Source organism: Macadamia integrifolia, chromosome 14 (genome assembly GCF_013358625.1).
Source record: "Macadamia integrifolia cultivar HAES 741 chromosome 14, SCU_Mint_v3, whole genome shotgun sequence".
Taxonomy (NCBI): domain Eukaryota; kingdom Viridiplantae; phylum Streptophyta; class Magnoliopsida; order Proteales; family Proteaceae; genus Macadamia; species Macadamia integrifolia.
In genome coordinates this window covers 32,135,227-32,145,173 of record NC_056570.1, presented here as the reverse complement: position 1 = coordinate 32,145,173, position 9,947 = coordinate 32,135,227, and the positions used below count along the sequence as shown (strand labels likewise).

Genomic DNA, 9,947 nt, shown 5'->3' with positions numbered 1-9,947 from the left:
GGGGGGGGGTGTGGACTTTCATACCAACTTTGCTATCTGCCACCAGTTCACTGTTTGTTGTCGTTCTTCAGGACACTAAACCCGGAGGCTTGTTTGCTCTAATTGCTCAGTGGGATATATTTTTTTAGGCAGAGTCATTAACCAATCAAGAAGAAGTTGAATTGTATGCGAAAATGGAAGCACTTGGATTAGAAGTTATGAAGTCATTGTTTGACAATGTTTCGTTTCTGTGTTTTCTTGTTCAGAGAAACAGAGAAACAACCTAAAAAGCAGTTGATAAAGTTGTTCCGTTTCACCTGTTTCTAGAAACATAAATTAAAATTTATGTCTATTTACAATTCTAGAAACGACTTTAACGAAACAAGTCAGATTTGTTTCATCGTTTCTAGAAACGAATTTGAGAGGAAAAAAAAAGTTGTTGTGCCCGATAAATCTCTCCATTATTTAAACCTAGAAAGAGGCAATCGAATCCTCTCTCCCTTTTGGGATACTATTAGATTTTTTGGCGGCATTATATCTGTAAAAAACGTTTCAAGAAACAGGTTTATCAAACACCAAAAAATCCATTATTGTTTCCAAAAACATGAAAAACTGTTTCTTCTGTTTCTAAACATAGAAACAACATAAACATTATCAAATGGTGCCAAAGGTGCCACCAAAACCTTCTGAGCATCTTGACGTGGTAGTACTTTGGAAATATCTCATTGGTGGAAGATCTCCCAGCCCTCATGGTTGTCCTTTCTAATGTTTGGTATCCTCACATATAGGATTTGCTTCTTGTACTACTGTTTATTTTTAGCTGGAAATAGCTAAGGAGTTGGACAAATTATCAGCGAAGTTAGATGATGTAGACGAGATGATATCCTCAACCATGGCTTCAGACCCTCAGGTGCAGTCTCTTTTGAGTAGTACTTCCGATGTATGGATGCCGGTCATCACAGCCACTTAAAAGGCGTACTTTTATGGTTCCCACTGAAGATGGTAACTGCAGAAACCAAGGGAAGAAACCACAGTAATTCCTACACAACTCAGTTTCACTTTCTTTGTGTTCCTTTCTGTTTCCTTTGTTTTATAAATAATTCTTCCATTTTCTTTCCCTTTTACTGTCACTCATCTCAAGAGTAAGAACTGTATATGTTACAATTAACAATTCAGTATGTCATCTTTCAATTACCATGTTTCCATATTGCTCTTTTCTTTTGCTATAGTATATTCCCACTCTAAACCCAATTCCATTTATGAACAAAGAGGGAGCCACTATTTTTTTTGCTACCAGATGATGGATTTGGTGTGAGGTCTGTACCTCTTGGAGGATGGTGTCACAGAGCAATGCCATTGATTGTTGAATAACGATTTAGAAGATGATCATCCTCGTGGTGGATTGGTTATTGATTTTGATTTTCTTCTTAAGCAATACCCTGCTATTTTTAGAGAGTATTGTAATGATATGATTAGCTGCTTTGAATTTCGTCAGCAGTAAGGTCAGTTCTTTATGTGCTACTCGCACTTCAGGCACTAGACTCTGCTCACTCGTTGATGGTCGACCTCCAGGTTGGGACTGTAAAACCAGAATGCTGCAGCACACGAGCAAACAGGAAAATTGAAAGTCATCAATTTCTGCTTATATCATTATTCTTCTACTTCTCGCATGAACATAAATAATTTGCAGTGGTAGCGAACAAAAAATATCGAACTTACTTTTCGAAAAGTCACCCAGTGATGATGGCATTGTCAAAGAATAGTCCTGATTTCTAAAAACGTTTTTATGGAGGGTATGCTAACTATATCTCTCTATCTCACTCTATACATGAAATAATCGCACTGCCCACCTGTGTGCAAAACCATTCCACCCACCTCATTGGCGCTCTGCTCAATGACGCTCGCTTAGAGAGCACACTTCATTTTATTACATCCACAGAAATGTAAGTGAAGGCTGCAGATGCAATATGGAGGGCAGCCATTTCATTGCTGTCCAAGGGAACAGTGTGGGTGCTTCCGTGGATGATGGATCACATATCCTGGACAAGAGTTATTGGGGGTTTTCAAATTTTTTATTTTATTTTTTTTTAAATAATGACAAGGGAGTGAAAATTGAGAGACATCAGTAGTGTTGCTCTATTCTGACTTAGTAGTCAAGGGTTCGAGCCAAGAAAGCTTTATTATGACTTGGTAGTCGAGGGTTAGAGTTAACAAACAACCTCTCTCGCAAAGCATGGGTAAGGTTGCGTACACTGTTGAAGCAAGCGAAATCAGCTTTATGGATTCTGATTTCAATTGAGTTAGAGTAGGCTTAAACCAACTGGAATCAGCCTTGACTTTTTATATATTTCAATATTAATGTCCTTGACTTTTCATCTATTTAAATATTCTTAATATTAAATATGGGAAAAGGTTGAGTATGCCGCCGATATCAAGTATACTAGCACCCATTGTGTCTATCTCTCTCTTCCCTTTTTCTAAAATGACCCTCATATCCTTCCTGAATGATACTCCATCATGTGTTCCTATTGGTGCTATCCGCTAGCATACTTGATATCGGTGACATACCTATCCCTCTCCCATTAAATATATATAAAAAAATAATAATAATAATAAAAAAACAAAAAACAAAAAACAAAAAACAAAACGACAACAACAACGGCCTGAACCCTAAAAATAACCTGATTATTTGAATCGAAAGGCAGTCAAACCAACAATCAGACCTGTACCATGGTTCAATATCCAGTTTCACTTTTTTTAAAACTATGCTTAAAAGATGATATTTAAACAGACCCATAGATCCAAACATTGTCAGCCTCAACCAAACCCATGAAAATAATTGGGTCAGGAAGCACATCCAAGCTAGGCTTGGAAGGAGTAAAGAGCAATACTAGGAGGATCTCTTGGTTGACTGGTTAGCTTACCAACTCAGATAAACCATGTGGGATGAGGAAACAGACTACTTGTTTTGGTGTTATTTCCCTGCATGAGAGAACACACTCAGAATAGTGCATGCAGGCTTGGAAATGTTGGTTTGAAGATTACCACATGTGATTGTACATTTTGTGCAATGGAATCTCTCAGTCTAAGCCATTTTATACTGGAAGTGAAAAAGTACTGTTGACACTATTTTAGTTTAGGCACATTGACAATTAAACCAATAAGCCACATAACAATTGATCCCACAATCCAAAATATGATCAAAAGGACCACAAAACCTGCCAAAATGGTAAGGAATGGAGGGCCTTGGGAGTCTTCGTTTCCTTTCGCTTTATTTTTTAGTGAATCTTCGCCTGATGGATTGGTGTCTGAAGAACACACTGTAAAAAGCCTTTGCTTCATTCCTGATCTTAAGCCATTCTCATACCTGAAAGAACTATTATTTTACAGGATTATAAGGAAGACGAATTGTTTCACCAATCAATCATATTCATCTACATAGCATGATAATATGGTCAAACATGAAAAAAATCCAAGAGGAGAGGTTGCAAGACTTTAGGCTGAATACATTTTTTGTTAGTTCACTCTTTCCCTCAGATGTGACAAATAGGGTGCTGCTTCCTTTCGTTGGTAAGACCAAACAGAGAATGAGAAATTAGAAGCAAAGGTATAACTTTCTACATCAGGGGATGCTCAGAACGCCAGTGCAATTTTTCTCTTAAATGGTAAAATTAACCTTTAGACTCTCAATTCTATACCCAAACCCTGAGTGAACCCTAATAGAGAAATAGCCTGTGCAGTCACGAAAACTAGAGGATCAATTCATGAGATATGATCATAGTTGTCAAGGCACCGTCTACGCTTAGGCATCCAGGTGGCCTTTGCTGGAAGGGCATCTCAATCACCAAGGTGTTGCCTAGATGCCTTGTTGGTTTGCTTAGATGACTGACAACTATGGATATGATAAACAATAATGAAGACCATCAATCTTTACTTATCTGTTGACAGTCCAAATAGTCTTGACCCCAATCTGGTCACCTGGTCCAATGGACCTTTAGGCATAGCTAGGAAATTTTTTCCCTTAAAACAGCTCTACTATCTTCACTCAAACCCAATTCAACAAACTCTTAACTGAACCATTTGGAGTTGGACACTTCCACTATGTTTTTGTACTAATCCTGTCAATCATATGTTGAGAGATTCTGCCTCACACTTCATCACCCCAATCCACATTTCTTTTTAACTTCCTTTGTCATCCTAGTGGCCTGAACTTACAACATATAGCTCCTCACACACGACTAAACCATCATAGTTGACTTTCCCTTAACCTATCTCCTATTTGTGTCATCAAGGAGCCCACAAATATATTTTCCTTCTGATGAATAATCTTCCATGAATATCATGTCTAGTTCGAGTGTCTTGATGTCCCAGTTACAATCACAAGTGTGCATGTTTCTTGATTGCCACTTGTTTACTGCGTATGCATATCATGTCCTATAGTTGATCACATGACACTCTAGAAACACCTCTCAACTTTATCCACCCACTCTAATCATATGGGCATATACTTCAATTTCCCCAATATGGATGGTCCAACCAAGATGATAGAACACAATTTTTAGATAAACCAAACTAAAAGAAATTTATTGAGTACAGATTTGCTGAATATCAGAGGAGACACCAGAGGATAGTTCTTATTGATGAAGAAGAACTAGAAAACACAAAATGCCCATATTCATAATCTTGGTTTTCCATAGTATTACCACTGGGTAGATGAAGTTTAAAAGATTTTTGAACTGCTGTCTAAACTGTGATCAGCACATGCACATGCACATGCACATGCCATTAAAATTGGAAGGGGAAAATTTTATGAGACATTTTTAAGATTAGCTAAAATAACATATATATATATATATATATATATCTATATATATAGCCACGGTGGTGGTGGATTCGGTTTATTTGCTTTGCAGATTTCTTTTCCTTTGAGTAATCAATTAATTTTAGTTTTTTGACTAGGTATAAGCCTTTGGACTTTTGGGAGGAGTGGCAGATGAGAGTGTAAGACCACGTTTGTGCCCAAATTAAGTTGGAAATACCCCTTCAAATGACTAGATTTAGGAGGTTACCCCAAGCTTAAGCAATCTCAAACTATGAGTCGTGTATCCCGCTCCATGTCGATGAGATCGGCAAGTGAGGCGAGCACAAGTTCTAATGTGCTCTATAATGATGAACAAATAACGAACATAGACACAAGACTTCAAAAATGGGATATGCCAAAGATTTCACAAAAAGAAGTTTATGACAAAGATTGGTTTTCTTTCTAGACCATCAAAACCATCGAACAAACCATCAATTTCACCCCAGAAACCAAAGAAATTACCCTTTTTGATCCTAGGTCTCTACAGGATCTTTACCAAAATCACAAATTTAACTATGTCAATGTCGGCCTTGTTCAGGTTGCCATCAAACCACTTCATCGTGAAGGACTTAACACCTCCCTACTGTTAGCCCTTCGTGACCAAAGATTTCTTGACTTCAATGATTCCCTTCTAGGAGCCATTGAAACTAGCCTTTATTATGGACATGTCCATTTCAATGTCTACCCAAATATGTCCATAGCCCTTGAGGACCCAAATATACTTTACTCCCTCAAAATCAACATCAAAACCACGGGTACAAGACGATGCATGGATCTATCCCAATATCCATCATCCATTGCATTAAATACAAAGCTATGAAGACTGTCAGACCCCGAGCTCTCAAATGTTCCCCTAAGGGTCATGCCCTTTACCTTGAGATTGATTGTCTCCAAGGACAAATAGTTTACTCAAAACTTGTTCAGTGGAAAGACATCTCTTTCCCTGCTGAATGGCAGCTGCAAACGACTGCCATTCCACCCCAAGTTTCAAATACAAACATCCAATCTATTTCCCAAAATACAGATGGATTAGTAACTCTTAGGTTTAACAGACAACCACCCCCATTTGTTTACCAAAACTCCAGAAAATCTTGCTCAGATGCCTCTACCACATCTGACTATTGGATTCCACCTCTTAGGACTCCACCCCATAGTTCAAATCTCTCTGGATTACACCAAAGCCAAAATATTATCCACGGTACTTATGATACTTCATCATCTGTATCTGAACAACAACAGAATGATCAAAATCAACCCCAATCTCCGACACCTTCTGATGTAGCTCCACCCGATCAAAGCTCTGGAGTCTACATGATTCAGATTGATTATAAATACCAAATTGACAAACCCTTCCTCAGAATTGACTTTGAATCATCCAAAAATAAACAAAAACGTGATTGGTTCTTCAAAACTTTTAATCTTGAACAACAAGCTTAAATTAGAACAAATTGGTATAATTTTATGACAAACCTTAAAACAAATGTTTTCTTTTTTACATATTTTGATATTTATGCCCAAGATAATAACATAGATTACCCTTGGCATAATCAAATCTGTACCCAAAGTCCCAAACTACTTCTCATAAATCTTGGACCCTTAATTCAGGTCCAATCACAACTGCTATCCATCCTCCGGTGGAAAGCATCAAATATGCTTTTAAAAATACGGAGATAATTGCTTCTCCACTTAAGGTTACAGACCATGAAGACCCAAATAGAAAACAAATCGAACAACTAAATTTTACAAATCTAAGCCTTCAAACTATAGGTGATCAACTTTCACGAGTTGAATGTCTTGTCCAACCTAAACCTATAGCCGCGTCACCTATGTCTCCGGCTCCGATTCCTTCCTCAACTCCTTTATTCAAACCTTATAATATTCCAAGACAACAGCAAAAATTACTTAACAAATCTTATATTCTTGATCAAATTAATCACCGTCTTACTTCTTTGGAAGCCCCTCAAGCACCTGTTTAGAGTCAGCCGACCGCTGAATTTGCCAATTGAAATGGTGGTGTTTGCACCATTAAAGGTTATTCTTCGGATTCGTCTTCTGATTCAGATTATGAGTCCGATGTTTTCCCGCAAATTAATCAAATTGGGAAAAGCTCCACACAAAACCCAACTTTCCCAGACCTTCAAATCGAAGCAAGAGGAAAACCCCCTCAAGCTTCCTACCAAAGTGGCATCATCTATGAATGGAACATAGATGGTCTATCCGAGCATAATCTCATGAATAAATTTCAGGAAATGACTATGGTCAGCAATGCACATCGTATTCAGAACACTGAAGATAGTGCAGTTGCTACTTTACTTATTTCCGGCTTTACTGGCCAACTCAAAGGTTGGTGGGATTATGTCTTGACTGACGATCAAAAAACAGAAATTTTAACAGCAATTCAAACCTCCCCTGATGGAGAACCCCTTCTCAACCACTTAGGAGAACCTATAGAAGATGCTGTGAACACCCTTATTTTCAGCATAGCAAATTACTTCTTAGGAAATCCTTCCCGTTTCAAAGATAGAACTACTGAGCAGTTATCAAACCTTAGATGCAAAAAACTTCATGATTTCAAATGGTACAAAGACACTTTCCTGACCAAAGTCCTTACCAGACCTAATGCTAATCTTCCTTGTTGGAAAGAGAAGTTTCTTACAGGTCTTCCAACCCTTTTTTCTGAGAAAATTAAACAAAGACTTAGAAAAGAAAATGATGGGATTATCCCATATGATCAAATGACTTATGGCCAAATAATTAACTTAATTCATGAAAAAGGTTTAACCCTTTGCACTGATATTAGGTTAAGAAAACAAATTTTATAAAAAAGAATTAGGAGGTTTTTGTGAACAATTTGGTTTTGCTCCCCTTAGACCACCTACAAAACAAAAACACAAATCTTCTCGCAAATATTACAAAAAAATTTCTAAGAAATTTGTTTCTCGCAAACCTTTTACTACCCCAGAATTTTACCAAAAACCTTCTTCAAAACTAAAATATAATAAATACAAGAAGCCTTTCAAGGCACCTAAAAATCAAAAAGACTTTAAACAAAACACTGATTCTCAAGGATGCTTTAAGTGTGGCAAACCGGGCCACATTGCTAAGTATTGCAGAGTTTCCAAAAGAATTAATTCTTTACAAATAAGACCCAAATCCTTGCCCTTTTCTTTGAAACCTCTTATTCGTCTTCTGATGAAGAAATTTACAAACTCAATCAAGTTCATGCCTCCGAGCACTCTGTCCTCAGTTCAACTGGTAATGAGAATTTTCAAGCCTGTGCTTGTGATTCATGCATTATTGGTTTGAGTTGTGAAGAATATGCTCCCAAATCTGTTCGGATGCTTAGAGCATCTCCCAATTCAAATATTTTTTATTATATTGATAATCTGACAGACCCAGAACATAAAAAGGCCTGTCTTGAACATCTCAAACAAAATATTTCTATACAAAATACTCCCCAGCCTTATAATCTACAACAGATTATGCAAAAATTTGAAAAGATTACAAAACCTTCTATTCCCGACCATTCCAATCGGATCAAAACTCTTGAAACAACCACTGCAACCTTGTAGTATGAAATCAAACATATCAAACACCAATTATCCTTCTTAACCGACAAAATCAAGCCTCCACATCAAATATTGAATCTATTACAAATATACCTTTTACAAATCCCTTTTCGGCTCAAGAAACATCTAATCTGGAACCCTCTCTTAACCCTAAAGCCCCTGGTTTTGTGTCTACTATCACTTGTCAAAATTGGTATATTCACATAACCCTGGTTATTAATGCTTCATTCAAATTCTCTGCTATTGCCCTTGTTGATTCAGGAGCTCAGCTCAACTGTATCAACGAAGGAGCCATTCCAACCCAGTTCTATGAACGAACGACCCAACGCCTTAACACGGCTAATGGATCTGGGTTGAATGTCCAATATAAACTTTCAAACACCCACGTCTGCAACAATGGCCTTTGCCTTCCCCAAACTTTTATCCTAGCAAAGGATCTTGACCAAACCATAATTCTTGGTCAACCTTTCCTAGAAAGAATTAGGCCTTTCATAATAACTCAAGATGGTATTATGACAAAATTTCAAGGCCAAAAGATTGTTTTTCCCTTCCTACAAGCTCAAACATCTGCTAATCAAAGTGTCAACAAAATCAAACAATTAAATTTCCTAAAAGCAGAGCTTCTCCACCAAAGAATCTCTGAACAAATTAAAAATCCCAAAACCATTCATCAAATTAACCAAATTAAGTCCAAATTTGGCTCAACCTCTGTTCTGATGTTCCTAATGCCTTTTGGCACTGCAAACAGCATATGGTTTCTCTTCCTTATGCTTTAGGATTTTCAGATCTCCAAATCCCGACCAAAGCTTGTCTGGCCCAAATGAATCAAATTCTTCTAGAAACATGCAAAGTAAAAAATAATGACCTCCTAGCTAAAAAGCTTATTCGGCCCAGCACTTCTCCTTGGAGTTGTACAGCTTTCTATGTTAACAAAGCTGCCGAAATTGAGCGTGGTATTCCCAAGTTAGTTGTAAATTACAAACCCTTGAATGATGCCCTCCAATGGGTTAGATATCCTATCCCAAATCAAAAAGACCTTCTACAAAGAATTTATCAAGCAAAAGTCTTTTCAAAATTTGATATGAAATCTGGTTTTTGGCAAATCCAGATTCATGAAAAGGACCGATACAAAACTGCCTTCACAACTCCCTTCGGCCTTTATGAATGGAATGTTATACCATTCGGCCTCAAAAATGCCCCTAGTGAATTTCAAAAGATCATGAATGACATCTTCAACTCATACGGGAAATTTACCATTGTCTATATTAATGATATCCTTGTCTTTTCCGATTCAGTAGAACAGCATTTCAAACATTTAAGGACATTCTACCAAATTATTAAATCAAATGGACTTGTTCTCTCCAAAAGAAAAATGGAATTCTTCCTTACCAAAGTTCGGTTTCTCGGCCATTCGATCGAAAGAGGTACTCTTACCCCCATCAATCGTGCTATTGCCTTTGGTGAAAAGTTCCCTGATCAAATCCTTGACAAAACTCAATTACAAAGATTTTTAGGAAGTTTAAATTACGTTCGTGATT

General features: G+C 37.3%; 1 long non-coding RNA gene across 1 annotated transcript in view; it reads right to left on the bottom strand.

Moving 5' to 3' along the window:
* Window positions 1-3,045: 3,045 nt before the first annotated feature.
* LOC122061066 overlaps window positions 3,046-9,947 on the bottom strand; it is an 11,662-nt gene continuing 4,760 nt past the window's right edge. Inside the window, exon 3 of the long non-coding RNA XR_006134553.1 lies at window positions 3,046-3,355. This is a non-coding gene — a long non-coding RNA (uncharacterized LOC122061066). The remainder of the gene's footprint in view (window positions 3,356-9,947) is intronic.